The 15,669-nt window shown below is 39.0% G+C and overlaps 1 protein-coding gene across 4 annotated transcripts in view; it reads left to right on the plus strand.

The window, feature by feature from the left end:
- Positions 1-15,669, plus strand: part of PPP1R12A (protein phosphatase 1 regulatory subunit 12A) — a 113,025-nt gene that overhangs the window by 47,455 nt on the left and 49,901 nt on the right. The gene's annotated exons all lie outside the window — the stretch shown is intronic.

Here is a 15,669-nt window from a genome sequence, read left to right on the forward strand (position 1 = left end):
TGAGAAAATTCTACCTCATGTCCAACCTGAACCTCCCTGGCTCAGCTTGAAGCTGTTTCCTTTTATCCAGTCCCTGTTAGCAGGGAGAAGAGACCAACCCCCACCTGGCTACAGCCTCCTTTCAGGGAGCTGGAGAGAGGTCTCTCCTGAGCCTCCTTTTCTCCAGGCTAAACAGCCCCAGCTCCCTCAGCCACTCCTCACAGGACTTGTGCTCCAGACCCTTCCCCAGCCTTGCTGCCCTTCTCTGGGCATTCTCCAGCACCTCAATGTCCTTCTTGCAGTCAAGGGCCCAGAACCAGACACAGGACTCAAGGTGTGGCCTCACCAGTGCCAAGTGCAGGAACACAATCCCTGCCCTGGTCCTGCTGCCCACACTATTGCTGATCCAGGCCAGGATGCCATTGGCCTTCTCGGCCACCTGGGCACAGCTGGCTCATGTTCAGCCACTGTCCCCAGCATTCCCAGCTGCTTTATCCTTTGGGCAGTTCCCAGCCACTGTCCCCAGCCTGTAGCACTGCATGGGGTTGTTGGGACCCAAGTGTAGGACCCAGTATTGGCCTTATTGAACCTTATCCAGTTGGCCTTGGCCTACTGATCCAGCCTGTCCAGAGCCCTCTGCAGAGCCTTCCTGCCCTCCAGCAGATCAACACTCCTGCTGAACTTACTGACTGAGGGTGTCCTAGATCCCCTTGTCCATATCATCCATAAAGATAATAAACAGGACTGGCCCCAGTGCAGAGCCCTGGGGAACACCAACTCCCAGCTGGATGTAACTTGTTCATCACCACTCTCTGGGTGCATCTATCAAGACAGTTTTTTATCCAGCAAAGAATGGGCCTGACCAAGCCATGAGAAGCCAGTTTCTCCAGGAGACTGCTGAGAGAGAGTGTCAAAAGCTTTTCTGAAGTCTCTGTGGACAACATCCACAGCTTTTCTCATCCAGTTGATGGGTCATCTGGTCACAGAAGGGAGATCAGGGTTGGTCAAGTAGAACGTGCCTTTCCTAAACCCATGCTGGGCGCACCTGATCCCTTGGTTGCCCTGTAGATGTGAAGAGTTTCGTCTTAATATCTAATCAAAACCTTCCCTCTTTCAGTTTGAAGCCATTTTCCTGTCCCTGCATGCTCTTGTTAAAAGTTCCTCTTCTGCTCTGCTATAGGCCCCTTTAGGTACAAGAAGGCTGCTATAAGGTCTATACTTTACTTTTAAGTAGTCCCTGCTGCTACTCAGATGTTCCTCAGTGAGTGCACTCCATGTGCTGGAGATCTGTGAGAAGTGCAGAACATGGAGGTGGTAGGAAGCTTCTCTGAAAAAAACCTCTGGATATCTCAGAGAGCCATCACTTCAGCAATATTTTTGCCTTGGTCCCATGCTAATTGCTAGTGAGCTGAGTGAATATGTGACATGGCCTCCCACTTGTTGGGATTTTATTTTGCTGTGTTCTGTCTGGTCAGTGGGCTTGTCATTGCAGGTGTATTCCCTGTCCCTGTTATCCTCCCCTGGGCTCACCACTCCTGTGACAGCTTCTCTCAGCAGTATCTCCTGTGCCATTTCAGTTTCCTGCTCCTTCAGAACTGCCATCTTGTCTTGAATATGTTTCCTGTCTCTTCTAAAAAAATGCATCTTCCACTTTGAGAAATGTTTGTCTTATAGAAGGCCACTTCAATTGAAATACAGCAAAGAACATGGTTTAGTGTGTAACAATGTGTCAGCTGCTTGCAAAGGGGGAGTCCTGCTGTAAAAGTAAAATTTCTGGTATGGAAGGCAACTGCTTCTGTTGTTTCTGGCATTTGTAAATATTGAGAGTGTTTCAGCTTACTAGAAATTCTTTGAATAATTTTAGAATTGTGTATTTAGATTGCTGTTCATCTAGTTTATGATTATGTAAATCACCTTGCAACTAATTGTAATATGAACATGTTTTAAATCAAAATTCTTCAACATTTCCATAATAGATAGATTTTGTATAGTATGTTCTCTTTTCTGTTCTCCTTTTTTTTTTAATACACAAAAAGCTTTACCCAAGTGAGATTTTTTTCACTAATATATTAGTGTAAATTAAGAAGTCAACCCATGAAATGCTTTGTAAAATTATAGTTATGTGAAAAGAAACTAACTTGAATACAGGACTTGAACAGAAATTTTGTGTGCACTTTAAGATGCTATTTAATGGGTAGGACCCTTGAATTTACCTTTATACAACTGTTTTCTTGTGTATAATGAATTATTTTGTCTGATAGATCTCTTCTGTTGTTGAAAAGTTCATATATTGTTTCAGTATCAGGGAATAAACAAATAACTTTTTTTGAATGCAAAATAAGTAATGGGGGAAGGCAAAAGTGGCATTTAAGAAACAATTTTTAAATGCTTACCTTTTTATTTCTCTGCTATGTATTGCACCAGATAAAGAAAAATCTGAAGTAGCAGAAATTTCTCTTTTGTTCAATAATTAAAGTCTGTGTTAAAAATTACTTTCTTGTGGGCTTTGTAGGTTGCCTAGTTGTGAGTTTGTAGTTGATGTATTTTGAACCTTGTTTGCAACTGTTCAGAGGCTGCTATGCAGTTACACTGCTTAAATAGGAATGCTTTTTCATTTTACCCAGAATGAAAGATGCATCTTCCAAGAAGTATAAGAAAAGTGTTTTTCAAAACTAACATAAAGTCAGTGGCAGTTACAGTTTTGTTGCAAAAAACACCCAAAAACTGAAGGGGGAGAGAGATGTCTGCTGAAGGAAGAATAGCATTTTCACACCTTCATGCAGTAGGTATTACAAGCAGTTTGACAAATGTTGCTGGAGATACTGAAATTCCTCATGGGTTCAAGGGATGACAAATCTATAGAGGGTGGATATGTTAAAAAATATTAAGGCAGAATACATACATACGGATGGAATTTGATTGAGGAAGTCCATGGCAGTAGCTATAAAGGTATTATATGAAAAGTAGCATATATTTGCTCTGCTTTAGTTCTCTGTGGAGATCTTATATTTGGAGATGGGCTTGATGTTAACTGGATTTTTGGACTGACTCTTTTAGGTAGCTTTTATGTTTGAGAAGCATGTTTGATACCTATTCTAATCCTAAGACTTAGCCCAGTTTCAAAATATACCTTCTTTATTTAAGAGGTTTTGAAGGCTGGAGCATATGATTACAGTCAGAAACAGAAAAACATCTCAAGTTCAGAGTCTCCTCAGCTTATTTAGGAAGAGAATAGTAGCTTGACCAACTCTGTTGCTGTAAAACACCAACTTTTCCTTTCTGCCCAACGTTTCCTATGTTATATATCCCTTCCTTCCCCTAATATTTAAAGCAGACTTTAACAGGCTTGTGTGTAACCAGAGGCTTGCTGCTGACGCCCATCTGTTCTTCCAGACTCCAGACACCTGAAAGTAAACCCAGCCAAACTTGTTTGCTGAAGCCTTTGCAAACCATTGTCCCAGGATCTCCCTATTTTGGTAACAGTCCATTAAGACTAAATGAGTGATCCTTGTCTCATAGACAGAGGACTTCGAGACAGTCCTGCAAACCTGTAGTTGGATATCTCTGTGTTCAGTGATAGGTGGTTTTCTTACAGCTCTGATTGCCTTGGGGGGACTGCTGTGGGTGCTGCCTGGTAGTCAAGAGAATGCAGTGAAGTTTGGCAACATGATTAGAGTGATCTAACTTGAGACTATTGCAGAAACAGGCAGATACTCACTTCCTCCCTTGGTTTTGCCTCCTCCACCTTCCCTCGTGTTATCTAATGATCACACACCAATGTGGGAGCTATATGCATAAGAATAGCCTTCAGGGGCTTTGGAGGCTTTATTCTCTTTTGGATCACTGAGCTGACCTGGCTTGCCAGCAGCACTTGGCATAGATATGCAGGTTAAAAAAAAAGTCTAAGCTGCTTTTCAGACATCTCTTATACTTCTGATTGGAAGCCTGGCTGAGTAGAGCTGCCTGTTCTGTGGTGGAGTCCCATGGTTCATCTCCCAGCTCATGAGCCTGAACCACTTGGTACTGTTCCATGTTCTTTCATGATATCTGAGGGTGTTAGTGCCAGAAAGTGTGTTTCAAAGCAGTTGTTTTTAATTCATCTTCTCCCAAAGTCTTAATAACTTGATCATCTGAAGCTATTTCTTACTTATTAGTGAGTTTTTAATCTAAACTCTTTTGCTGTAACCCATTTTAATCCTAAAGAGCAAAACATTACTTAGGCAAAGCACACTAATAAAAATGTCAGGGATGGCTCCTATCTCCTTCAGCTTGGTTACAAGTTATGGTTTTAATTGAGTAGGAAATGCTATTACTAGTGATACATTCAGATATGGATCTTTGGAGAATAATTGGAAATTTGGATTTTTGAACAACAAGGTAAAGCTTGTGGTCTGAGGTAAACCACATGCAAACTGATGATGCTAACTGGTATGGGGTTTGATCTTACAGAGAGGCTATAAGGTGAAGGGATGTTTTTGTCAGGATCCAAAGTGTTTATTTAAATAGTAGGAAATGCTGACTGGAGGTGTAGGAATAAAAGTAAAAGGAAGCGAAGATGAAACATCATACAACCCACTCAAGAAAATGAGAAGAGGACTTCAGAAGGATAAAACAAGTCATGTGACAAAACAAAAACAGGGAAGGAAGATATATTCCCAGCCAAGGAAAAACATCTCTTCTAGAAGAATGACTGACTCTTACAAGTTGATATTGGTAAAGCTGCAAGTGTTTGTTTTGAGAGCTGGGAAAAGGTCGCTGCAGGCTTTAGAAGATTGTTACAGTTAATTTCCATTTGTTGCCTTCTTTGTGAAAAAACAGATTGGGGAAAAAACGTGTCCCCTACTCTCCGTCCCCAGTCAAATTGTGATGCTCTGTGCAACATAAAAATTCCTTCTTCTCCAAACTTGCATTAGTTATCTGCAATGATAAAGCTAAATTCTGTTAGATAAAATAGTGGGCAGACTGGGAGAAGATCACTGAGGTAGTATCAGTTGGCATTTTCTTTTATGAAGATGTACTGTGGTAGTGTCCTGTTTCCAGCATGTTTTTGCTGCATGTAAGTATGTCCTAAGAATAATGAAATGCTAATGAGATTGTTAAGGTTGGTGGTGAAGTTCCCTTTTTGAAATCATGTCATTATGTGGTAGAGTTTAATCTTTTCTACTGTGTAGCTGTGATCTGATGTGTGGATAAAACCCAGCTGACGGAAATACAAAGTAAAATACAGTTGGATGGGTTAGAGGAAACTATAGCACTTCAATGATTTTCATAAATGTTTGTTCAGGTGAGGGAGTCAAGGAGAACTGGTCACTGTAGTATGTACAAAGTGTGTGCTCTATAGCTGCCTTTTTTCAGATTGGCTTACTGTGTGCATCTCTCTTTGTGACCCTAAATATTTTTAGTTAATGTATTAGTATTTAGTAAGTGTTCCTGTTCTTCTGAGGGTAAATGTAATAGAAATTATGTTCAGAGATATCTTCCTCAGGAACATAATTTAATGGGAAATATCTTTTTTTTTTTTTAATACAGTTTAGCAGTTCATTCAATCTAATGAAAGTCAAGGGACTGATGCCCATTGTAATGCTCAATGCACTCTTAGTATTTGGCTGAAAAAGAATTTGAAAATGGAGCTGATGTCTAAAAAACCATCATGCTTTTAGAAGTGAAATAGGAGAGATCTTACTTATTTCTCACAAAACATTGGTTTTATTGGTATTCTGAGAACAATTTAAAGTAGATGCCTTACGTCTAATTGTGAAGCTGAAGGTGGTACATAAGGAAAAGAACATATACAGAAGAGTGATAGATATGGAAACCCGAGAGATTGTATAGACTCACAAGAAACAGCACTCAGATCCTTCCCAGCTGATAGCTTGTAACTGCCCATTGCACCAGTAAGTTCCTGTTTTCTAAGTAGGACTAGAACATGGGAGAACAGCTCTAGATATATTATATTCATGGGCAACCAAGTTCTGAATTGCACAAAGGCTTGGTGAGTGTGGCATACTGTCACATGTGAGGGGCCTTATCAGCCAGCTCAAAATTGCTGTATGACAGAGGCAATGATAGATCCTCTCTACACTGTGGAATCTATGGAATTATTAGTGCTGTTGACCACTGAATGTAGTATTTATTGAGTTATCTGATATAAAAATAATTTAACTTGCAACAGAGTTGGTTTTGAGGTTTGTGTTCTAGGAGAAAACAAGGTTGTGGTATAGATTGCCACTTCTCTGCATCTCAGTTTTGATTTTCTTGCAGCTTTTACTTGAGTGGTTTATCTGTTGTGAGTTTGACCCTATTCTGGCACAATACAGTAGACTTTCTAGTGACACCAAAACAATTTATGACCTACCTATCCTGTCTTAAACCATGTCTTTTGTTGGCTATCCTAAACTGTGTCATTTCAGTGCAAATGACCGTAATCTGTGTGTGGTTTTCTAGTCTGTTGTAGTGTGTTGTTAAGTTTCTTGTGTTATTCCCCCAATTTATGTATTGTTCTCCCCTATTATGTGTAAAATGGTTTCGTTCCCCCAGTTTTTCCCGCCAGTGCTAGCCTGTCAGCTAAGTTGCTATAGTAACCTCGCTATTCATAGTTGCCGATATGTAATTGCTCCTCCCCTGGTTTCCCTTATAAGTGAAAGTTGTTTCCTCCCTGGGCACAGTCAATCACCCCCTTTCTCCTCCCAGGTTTCAAGAACCTTCTCCTCTCTGGAGGTGGTGGTTGGCTGGGGTCCCAGGACACCTCCTTTACCTTTTGATTATTGGTCTCCATGGAGTGTCAATTCTGTGAAGTTCATCCCCTCACCTTTCCCGATTGGTTCCGCCTGTACCCACCCCCCCTCCTTTATAATCCTGTTTCACCCCCTATGGAAAAACTTTTTCCCGGTTGGTTTCCCCGTGTTTGGATCCCGCAACACCTTCAATAAACCGATGTTTAACCCCCGGGAAATGGTCAGCTCCGTTCCTCCCCAATACCAGCAGTGTAAGCCAGTCCGCAGCCAGCACAGCCCGAGGCCATCAGACGCCGAAGGGTGCTGGCCAGGAATTGCAGAGGGGCGTCGGCCTTTCGCCCTCAGCTAGTCGGACTCTGAACTTCGGGCCACATATGCCCCCCTCTGCAAGACTAGTCTTACCCCTGACTGAGGCAGGGTAAAAGATGTTTGAGTTCTCCTAAAGTGCATGTAGATGTAGCCATGGTGTCTCTAGACACATAAGGGCTGCTGTGCATTGATGAAAGTGGGTTCTTTGGGTACAATTCAGACGCTAAGACACAGAAGTGTGAGGGTTTTCTATAAGCAGTGGATTTGACAAAAAAAGGTATAGAAAAGTAATTATTTAAAACCTCTTTATTACAGACAAGATACTGCTTATCAAATGATTGAGACATTTGAATGAAGAGTAGGACTTTCTTTTGGAAGAAGATTGATTTCAAGGAAATTCAAAGCAGACTGAATATGTAAACAATTGCTATGAAGTGCAGATTGCTGGTATCTAAATGGGGGTCAGACTAAGTTCAGTACTACTGAGTGATGCTAGAAACTGCAACTGTGATAGTAGTGTTGCTTTACAGAGAGGTCTGCTTACTATATTGTTATGTAATATAATTACAAGTAAGATAAGTTCTGTGATGTAGTAGTTATGTATATACTAAGATCTTTTTTAACACAGGAAATGAATTGATCTTGGTTTAAATTTTTCTGATATAAATGCAATCATGTGGCTGTTGGAGAAAAACAAGCCTGTTAAGTCCATACTCATAACTTCTGCTGAAATAGATGTCAACAGATAAAATCATTAGTTTTGATGCTGCCATACCCAAATATAGCAATGCTGCTTTTGGCAGTAAGGCTGGAAGGGTGGTGAGCTCCTGGTGGGATCACCTCTTCTTAGCTGAGGAAAGTGGGAAGCAGCATGGTCTTCCTTCTCCCTCCTCCGCTTCTGCCTCCATGCTGCTGTTACCTCTTCTTCTCAACCACCGGAACTCAATCCCAGTTGTTCACCTTGATGATGGTTAGGTAAATCACCACAAATGCTTGGACACTTGCTATGGGAAAGCATTCCAAGCATGGTGTTTTCAGCTGGAGTTACAGTATGACCTCTGCAGCTGCAGTGAGACATTTTTCATACTCAGCCTTCACGTTTGCACAATATGCTGCAAGCTTCAAAATGAATGCTCGTTCATGCAGTGCATCATGAAAATAACATTTGATATGCACTTTAAAAATACTTCTTGTTTTGCTTCATTTCATTCCTGCTGCAATTTTTGCCCTTTATTCCTCCTGGCAATGTCAGGCTCCGCTTCAGTTTTTTCTTGGGTACTGCTTCATTTGCAGGGGTTTTTTTGTGGTAGGTTGGTTTTTGGTTTGTTCTTTTTTTGGAATAGGCCATATGTTTCCCTATATGGCTTTCTTCATGTTTTTGACTTTACTTGCTTCGCTCACTGTTTATTTTCACCTAAACATTGCTCTGCCGCCTCTCAAATGTCTTTCCCTCTATATGGATAAGGCATATGTGAAGGCTCAGTTGCTTTTCAGATGCTGCAAGTAGGAATTTTTCCTTTTCCATCTTTGCGTTTTAAGTTTAGCTGGCCACCTACGTACAAATATTTCTAGAGCTGGCTTCTTTCAGAGGTTTCTTAGAGCACAAGAGGACTAAAACTAACCAGATACTGTTATCTACACTGTTTCTTTTATGCTCCTGCATACCAAAAGGGAAGACTGATGAGATTCTACTTAATGTGCTTCCTTGGGCATACAAGTAGCAGTGGAGGCTGGGAACTGCCAGCTATGTGCAGAATTCAGGGGTGTGTTGGTGTGTTATGGAATGTTGGCTTCCTAATCATAAATGTATTTTTTCTATAGGTACAATATTTAGGAGTGATCGAAAGTGATGTTTACATAGGAACATTTTTTTTTTGTTTGACTACTTTGATAGCTTTGGGAGTATATGACAATTTTGAAGCAAAGATGTGTGTCAGTCCAAGATGCCTTTCATAAGAGCTTCATGGGAGAGAATCAGAAGCTGGATTTGATGCTATCTGCAAGAGCTATTGCATATTGAAGGACATAAAAATTGTCTTTGCAAACTGGCTAATTATTTAGAAAAAAAGATATATGCTTTAGTCTGGATTATTCTGATGAAAATTGAAAATAAATGTCTCCCTTCTATCTGCTTAAAATCTTTTGGCCATTTGTTTCTCACCTATTTTGTTATTTTTTAAAGCATCTCTAGCTATCAGAAATTCTTGGGGTTTGTGTTCTGCAAGAGAAAAATCAGAAATTTACTTCAGGTCTCTTGTTGATATTAGCTGTCTTAAAATCGTCATGTATTTCAGAGTAAATAATTGTCTAGTTATGCTAATTGGTCCGATTTAACTTTGTGTTTTGCATTGCTACTAGCTGATGATACTGCTTATGGGGGGAGCATTCCTTTTTAAAAAGTGCTGCAGCACTCTTTTTTCAGAAGAGGAAGATGTGAGTGAAAGTCCTGGATTTTGCAAAGCAGCATAACCTTAGAAGTGCATGAGTTTTTTCATTATTTGATTTAAATTTAACTGCCATCACAGAAGCCTGTCTTTCTTGTGCCAGTCTCTATTCAGTTTTAAATGCTCAGAGGCAGAATGCGGAGGCACAGCAGTGACTGACAGTGTGGGATGGCATTTTGCAGAGTGCCTGAATAAGACATCCCTGCGAGTTTGACTTTGTTTTTCAAGTCGTTTGATTTGATCTCCTTTGGTCTTAAAATCATGCAGGAGAAAGGATTCTAGGCCCACTTGAACTTCTGCAGTTTTGGTTGCAATGCTGAATTTGGAACCTTCGTGTTCTTTTCTAAATCCTGGATTGAGAAGAGAGAGCTGCGGCAGTATCTCAGCTGCGGAGAGGGGCTTGGGGAAGTGACCTGTTCTGTGTTGTGTTTCTGTGCAGGGGTGAGGAGAGGCCTCACCCCCGGCGGGGCCGAGCAGGGGCGCTGTGGGAGGGTCCCTGCCCGGGCCGGCCGGGCCGCTCCGCGACTGCGCAGAGCTGCTGTTGCCGCCCCACGCTGCGCGCGTTTTAACCCTCCCCACCAAATGCTGGTAGGGATTGCAACATAGGCTTCCAAAACTGGGAAGTTGTGGCTTTTTGTCATTACATTTGTCTGGGGTTTGAATTACGTGTTCAAAAGTGAGTGTAACATTGTGAGGGTGCATGAGGGAGTGATTGAGGGGTAGCTGTACCCTGGCTGGTCATACCTGTTCAGCCAACTGGATGTTTTCCGTGGGGCTTGCCCACTAACACAGGGCCTATTTATACTGTGTACCACAACAGAATTTAGCATAATGTTACTCTCATGCTACTGGATTTGCTTCAGGTTTGTATTATTTTAAGACATTCAAGAAAAATAAAAATACCACGACTTTCTTAAATATTTTATTTTGAGAAGTACATCCTTATAATTCAAGAATCACATAGAAGTTATAATCCTGTCTCTCAATATGTTGTCCTACAGGTATGTATACCTTTTCTTACCTGGCCTATAAGTGTTATTTTTGCTGAAAGTTAAATACCAAATAAAACTCCAAACTGATAAAGCCAGACCAAAACAAAACTACATTTGGAAATTACAAGTAATCTTGAGTTAGCATTTCTACCTTGTCTGAGTTAATAGGAACATTGTTAGGAGATCAGAGTGGAACTATTTTACAGTTAGAAAATATTTTAAGAAATATTCCCTGACATTTAGAGCAATAGAAGGTCTGAGAAGGATCAGGTTTTACAGTTTCAGTATACTTCAACTTTTAAAAAAACTGAAAATAGTAATGTTAAAATTTTATATTTTTATTTGTTAGGTGTCTCTTGGAGGCCTAATTGTTTGGCCAGAGTTATTGTAAATGTATTTCTGCTAGTAATATGGATGTTTTACGGAGATGTGCTTTTATAAGTGCATTGATACTTTATATTTAAAAAAAAATAAACAGTGAAACAATTCTTAAAGGCACTTAAAAAAAACCCAACCAAATTAAAATACATATTCCAAAATTGTCAGTTTTTAATTTTTTTCCTTGTTTGTTTCTTCAAATGAGGGTTTACACAGCTGCATATATACAGTGATACTTTTTCAGTCTCCGGCCCCTTTTTGTCATTCGGTTAAGATACTCATGGAATTAATTTGAACTCCAGCATGTATGGATTTTTTTTTAAACCAGCTGGGCTTAGCTGAAATCTTAAATGTTAGCTAATTCGTTAAAAGTTCTTGGCAGTGGTGCTGTTAGTTGGGCCCCCACTGTCAATTAGGCCTTGTTTCACGGGAAGGACACACTGAGCATGTTTATTTAAGATGTATATGTAACATTGTTTTAGGCAGGTCTCTCATCACATTTTAGGAGTCAGGATCTGCTGTCAGTCTTCTGAACAGTCTGAAGGGACCCCGTGTTTGCCCCAGTGAGTCCCCAGTGAGCTCAGTAAGCAGTTTGTAATGGCCACTTGTGCTCTGCCCTTCCCTGTGCCTTCCGCCATTCTGGTGACCTTCAGGTTCAGCCAGTACTTCAAGTTAATTACATCGCTAATGCCTTTGCAAACTTGTTTCCAGATACTGCGAACTGGGCCAAGGTTCCAATGTAAACATATGCCCCTCTTTCTGGTGCTGAGATAAATAATATGAAAATGCTATCTGCAGTGGATGCTGTTAGCCAAGCTTGAGCATCTTCCAGATTCTTGAGTTCTAAATTCAGAGATATGACTCAACTTTGTATACAAAGTGTCTTCAGAGAGAGGTTTTCCTCTCTTTTTGTCTATATATGCATTTTGTTAACAGATGTACAGACACACAGTGTTCAGTTGTAAGGGTTTTTTATTGGTTTGGGAATTTTTTTTTAAATTCAGAATGTAGGCCACATTGGTAGTTAAACTTTTTTTATTTCCAGTTCCTGGGTCTGGTTTTGGTGTGGATTGTTTGGCTTTTGTACAGTAATCTCAGGGTTGGTTTTTATTGTCTCAGATATACTAAGATTCCAGCCCTTTATTAGTTATATAAAAATATATTTTTCACTAAAGGATGGGAGAGTATATGGGTTTCATAATAATTCTAGAAAAATAAGTGTTTGCTTCTTTTTTTTTTTTTTTCCCAAAGTAGTTAATTTCAGTTTTCAGTAGCTATTGAGGAGTATATAGCAGGGACTCCTAGAAGAAAAAATTTAGTTAGAAGTATATTTGCCCTCATAAAATAATGGTATTGCAAAGCAAACTACTTCTTCTAGTCTTACCCAGACTGCATAATCCTTGTCATGGAAATACCAGGACAAATTATTTTCTTTTCTTTTGCTGCTTTTATCTCTCCTAGTATTCCTGGGATACTTGCAGTTCTCTATATTTAGATCCCGAGAGACTAAAAGTGATACCTTTAGCTTCAGTGTTAACACTTGAAAGTTTAAACTCGATAAAACAGAATAGTATGAATCAAGCTACTGTTTCTTTGTCATCTAATTATATTTAAAATGAAAACTTTCCAATACATTATACAGTTTATCATTGAATTTTCTGAATTTTTCTTCTGTAGTTGCCTAACATTACCATTTTTGAACTCAAAACTTCAAAATTTCAAAAGACACAAATTCCAGTGCTATACCAAAAAAGTTTATTAGGTGATGGTGGAAATCTTACATGTTTTTACTTTTTCACTGCTTCCAAGTTTACATAAAGCACATTTTATAGACATGGTGTCAAAATGCATGGGTCTGGACTTTTTATTACACAGCTTCAATTTCCTTTTCACTGTATACATGTAGCTGTATAAATTAAATATCTGTCAAGGAAATGAAGTTATATTATATTTGCTTGCATAGGAAAGATGAAATTTTAAGATGAAGGTATCATCTACTTTAAAAAGGTAAAATTCAAGCAGTTGTTTGTATACATTGTTTGGGGTTTTTTCCCAAAACATGGAAGTTTGATATATGCATACATACCTACATACAATAATACATGGTAGCATGTGAAGAGTTTAGTATCTGGCACCAGGGTAACTAAAATGTCAAATACACCTTTATTTGAAGTCATACTATATAAGTTTTAATTAACATTTAGTTTGAAATACAGATCATTCGAGAAATATTTTTCTTATGTAAACAGCAAAATCTTTGCATTCTTAGGATGGTTCTGGTACTGTCTTCTGCACAGTGATGCCCTACGAAGTCAGGGCATCATTCACCTGGTCTTGTTTACCAAATCTGTTTCCTGTGTGTATGCAGTGTAGAGTCAAATTATCTCCACATGGAAAATGATTGCTTTCCTTTCCACAGGTAGCACTAAATTCCTAATAAAATTACTGATTCTGTAGGTAGCAGGTTGACTTCATGTACCCTGTGAACCCTGTCATTGCTTGCTGAAAGTAGCTGTACTCTAAGTAAACAAATGCATCATACACTTTTACAGGACGAGGTGATCTGAATGATATGGAAAATAGAACAAATATAGATTTCATAATCAGGTGAAAAAAGGTTACACATTAAAAGGTGTCTTTAAAATAATTGGATTTGAGTTACTTGGTTTATCGTAAATAATATTCTTTCATTTAATTTTCCTGAGAGGATCACTGTTAATTTTTGAGAGGGATAGCAGTGGAGGAGCCTAGTTGAGGTGGCTGAAGGAAGGCTGGAAAAAGTGTGTTCTGTTCTCACTTCTGTGGCAAGAAGTGTGCTGCCTTTCACCTTTGTTGTGTTTCTTCCATCCCTTTAAATCCTGTGAACTCGGAGCAAGTTCACCTATGCTTACTTTGCTGACCCAAGAAAACCAAAGCCCTGTAAGCACCTGCAAAAGGAAAATCAGATAACTGTGCTTCTCCAACCCTACAAATCCCCTAGCATTGCTGATCTGATTTTGATCTGTAAGCAGCTTCATTTTGAAGTCTGCTTTAAAGGATCAGTTGATCGTGAAGTTGTCCATCTATAAAAATAATAACTTTAAAATGCTATACTAGCCTTTTATTCATTCCCTTCACTTTTTTATGCATTCCTTCTTTTGTCATATCTACATTGACCCAGTGACCAAATACAACTGCTTCAATGAGATAAGTATTTTCTTTAGAGAAGTGGTTTTATTTTCTGCTAGAGGTATTCTGTGGAAATACATAAAAATGGTCTTTTCCTGTCTATAATAGAACGTAAACATTGCAAGAACATTAATATTCACTTGGATTTTTAAATAAAGATATTTTTGTAAGTGGTAGACTTTATTTTGACTTTGTAAGAGAGTTGATTTCCCCAGTGCTGTTTTTGCCAGTTTAGCAACCCCCTGCATAGCAACTACCTGATCTGTGACCTGAGAGGCTGTTTCACTGTTAATACAGCTAGTATTGTTGAGAGACATCGTTCCTCTGTATTACTTTTTCATTCCTGCGGAAGTTCAATCTCTTAAAAGGAGGGAGGTCAGAGTTAGAGCACAGCACTCTTTCAAGAAGAACAATATAAAACCAGCATGGTTTACCAGCATCAAAGTTGTTGGTAGCAACTGATGATGTACATGTCAGGAGATAATAGTTGCCTTTCTGGGAATTCGTTTTCATTTTGTGATCTACTGGTTCTTAGCACTTCTTGACGTAATTACAGAGATTTAGTAACAAGTGCTAGTCATACATTAAAAAGTACAAATATATGAGAGTATTAGATTATGAGTTATTGATTAAAGATAACAGATTCCAGCTATCTAGGATGATAATTAATTGGCAGAAGTTAAGGCAGCAATAAACTACTTCAAAGCATTTGTATCAGTGTTGGATTAATTTTGTGATTGTCTCCTGCATAATTTGGCATTCTATAATAGTGAAGTTAGGAAAGCACTCTTTATTTTGTCCACCTTTTATGACAGATGATTGATTCTTTGATATATTCTGAATTTTTTTTTCTCAAATATGTGGAATATATGAATTAAGCTGTGCAAGACAGGAGGTGGATTTGCAGCTTTTTCTTGTCTTGACACCTGTCATGGCTGAAAGTATCGAATTTTTTAGGTTAATGGAAATATGGTCAGAAGCTGCAAGACTATTGATCAATTTTAATTGTTCATTAACTGTAGCTTTTCAATAACTTGGTAGGCTTATGGTTTAACACAATTAAATAATATAATACTTTTGTAACCTATTGGTGGAATTGATACTATGACGTAATTGGAAACAGAATTTTCGGTTCTTGACTCCTGAGACAGTAACATATTAAATAAGAAAACATAATGGGATTGAAATGCGTAAAGTACTGTTTTCTTTCTCCGCCTTTCCTCCTTCCCCACCAAAAGCTGACCTGATGAATACTTAGAAGGGGATGTAGTTCTGTTTTTATTGACTTTAAGAATCTGCCGGAGGGATCAGGGATCATCATTTTGGCAAATTGTATGTGCCACTGAGTTACAGGAAAAGTGATTTAACTAGAGGAGGTCACAGGAATTGGTGGTTCCATCTCTGTTCAACTTGTCATCACTTTTGGTCATTATCTAGCCATTATCTTTTTTCGGTTTTTCAGGTATATATGAAACGTGTCAGGAGTCTTTGTAGCAAACTAACACCAGAAGGCTCTTTGTATTAATGGGTATTAGGATGAAGAGACATGCCAGTATTCATAGGTTGCAGACAGTCTAAAGGGTTTGTGTTTACACCCAATGTAAATGTTTCTATTAATTGTATGTGTGCATATGATAGCCTAGTGGCTGTTATGTTGGTTTTTTG

This window comes from Zonotrichia albicollis, chromosome 4, assembly GCF_047830755.1.
Source record: "Zonotrichia albicollis isolate bZonAlb1 chromosome 4, bZonAlb1.hap1, whole genome shotgun sequence".
Taxonomy (NCBI): Eukaryota; Metazoa; Chordata; class Aves; order Passeriformes; family Passerellidae; genus Zonotrichia; species Zonotrichia albicollis.